We start from the raw sequence: 2,500 nt of genomic DNA, 5'->3' as shown, positions 1-2,500 counted from the left end.
ACACTTCCGGGCGTTGATCTGCAGCCCCAGGTGGGCGAGGGCTGCGGTAGCTGCGTCGATGAGGGACTGCAAGCCCCTCGGGGTCGCTGCAAACAGCAAGACGTCATCTGCAAAGGCCGCAGCGTTGACTCTGCGACCGAGGATCCGAGCTCCGATGTGGGAGGGCAGTTGGCCTAAAACGTAGTCCACCGCAAAGTTGAACAGGAGGGGGGAGAGGGGATCGCCCTGGCGAACGCCCCGTGCTGGCTGCACAGACACGCCCACGCCGGCGCCGTCCGCTATCACTGTCGTGCTGCCCTCGTAGCACCGCTCGACATACTCGACAAAGCAATCCGGCAGGCCATGCGCCTTCAGCACGGGGCGAAGGGCAGCATGATCTACCGAATCGAATGCCTTAGATACGTCGATCGATGCCACAAAGACAGAGCGGCAGGAGCGAACTGCGTCGGTGAGAGCAGTGTCCAAGATGAAGGTATTTTCCAACATCCCATCCCGAGGGATGAATGCCCGCTGACGTTCGTCCACAGCACAAGCGCGCATCAGGCGTGACGCGAGAACCTTGTGAAAGGTCCGCGCCAACACCGAGCAGACCGTAATGGGGCGAAAGTCAGCGGGGGATGTTGGTGCAGCCGTTTTCGGGAGAAGGGACGTCCGCGCGCGAAGCAGGCGTTCCGGAAGGGCGCGGGCCAGAAGGAAGAGATTCATCACTTTCACCAGGACTTCGTGCGGCAGACGCCGCAACTCCGCTGGGGTAAGGCCGTCCGGCCCGGCTGCTGATCCCCTGGGCGGCAACGCGGCGGCGACCTCCTCATGTGTGACCGGCCCCCATATGCACTCGAGAGCGACAGGCTCTGAGTGCGGGAGGAGGCGGTCACGAATGAAGCCCGCGGTGGAGATGGGCTTCTTGGTGAAGAGGTCCGCCCAGAAGTCCAGCAGACCAGGGATGGCAGGTGGCGGCTGGAGCAGGGTGCCATCCAAGAGGCCGCGCACGCAACGCGCACGCGACCGTCGGAAGGCATCCTGCGTTCTCGCGTACTCCCAGCGGCGCCGCTTGCGCTTCTGCGTCGGCGGCGCGGCAGGCGGCCGCTTCGATGGTTGGCGCGGCCGCTGTGTCCTGGTGATCGATCTCTCCCCTCTGGACCCGACCGACGCAAGGGCATCCGGGAGCATGCCCAGGATGACATCGGGCGGCGTGCCCCGCCCCAGACCGATGACACGATCCAGGGCAGAGAAACGCTGGGCGGAAGCGGGTAGCCCCGCCAGATGCTCCCAGATGGCGGCGTCAGTCGGCCCCTCCGGCGGCGGCCCGGTGGTGTCGGCCGCGAAGTCCTCGGCTGCGTCGACGGGCGGCGCAGCGGCCTCGCCCGCGTCAGGCAGCGGGCTCGCCGCTCCCCGGCGGGACGCCGGCTCTTCCCCCCGACCGATCTCAAGCGCCTCCATGAATTGGCGGACAAGCTGCTTGTGGGCAGCTTGCCGCCGTCGGCACTTGATTGCCTCAAGCGTTCGGTCGGGGAACATCCTGATGAGCTCTTGATTTACAAAGAAGAACCGGGCGTCCCTCTCGAGGAACAGTTCGGCCTCTGCCTTGGCGAGCGACAGGACTTCTTCCTCCGTCCACCTCGCGCGATGCCTCTCCGTGACGATCTCCGCGTTGGCGGCCGCAAGATGTTGGCGGCGGCGATGGACCCCGAGACCGTTCTTGGTTGTAAAGCTGCGGTGGCACTCACTACAGGTATACATAGCTGCAAAAGTTACAAGATTTTCGGCACGGCCGGTTGGCCGGCTAGGTGCTGGGGGAGTTGGGGTGGCACCTTCAGCGGAAGGGCCACCACTTATTCTCTGCTTACTGCCCCCAACTAAAAAAGGGATAGTGCGAGGGGGGGCTGGTAACCCCCCCAAGCCCCTGGTGCGGTCTTCCACTCTGCGAAATCAGCGGGCCCACGAGAAGGGGAGAAGACCGCAGGAGAGGAGAGGCTAAGAGGGCTAGGCCCATGTATTGCGCATCACTCTCCCTGTAACTATAACCCAAGGAAGGCACCTCGCAGCAGCAGCACGACTACATCAAGACCGCACTTCGAGAAGCCAAGTCCGGATGCAGCCACACCGCCGCCACTTGGCCACCTTAAGAGAGTCATAGTTACTCCCGCCGTTTACCCGCGCTTGCTTGAATTTCTTCACGTTGACATTCAGAGCACTGGGCAGAAATCACATTGCGTCAACACCCGCTAGGGCCATCGCAATGCTTTGTTTTAATTAGACAGTCGGATTCCCCCAGTCCGTGCCAGTTCTGAGTTGATCGTTGAATGGCGGCCGAAGAGAATCCGCGCACCCGCGCGCCCCCGGAGGAGCACGCTAAGGCGGACGCGGCCTCGCAGCAAGGAAGATCCGTGGGAGGCCAAGGCACGGGACCGAGCTCGGATCCTGCACGCAGGTTGAAGCACCGGGGCGCGAACGCCGCGCAGGCGCGCGCATCCTGCACCGCCGGCCAGCACGAGGCCAA

The 2,500-nt window shown here is 63.8% G+C and overlaps 1 pseudogene; it reads right to left on the bottom strand.

The window, feature by feature from the left end:
• The window catches only part of LOC124586578, a 7,958-nt pseudogene that overhangs the window by 2,953 nt on the left and 2,505 nt on the right, over window positions 1–2,500 (bottom strand).

The sequence above is a fragment of the Schistocerca americana genome, unplaced genomic scaffold (genome assembly GCF_021461395.2).
Source record: "Schistocerca americana isolate TAMUIC-IGC-003095 unplaced genomic scaffold, iqSchAmer2.1 HiC_scaffold_559, whole genome shotgun sequence".
Lineage (NCBI taxonomy): Eukaryota > Metazoa > Arthropoda > Insecta > Orthoptera > Acrididae > Schistocerca > Schistocerca americana.
Note: the sequence above shows the minus strand (reverse complement) of the source record. Positions and strands in the feature narration are given on the sequence as shown.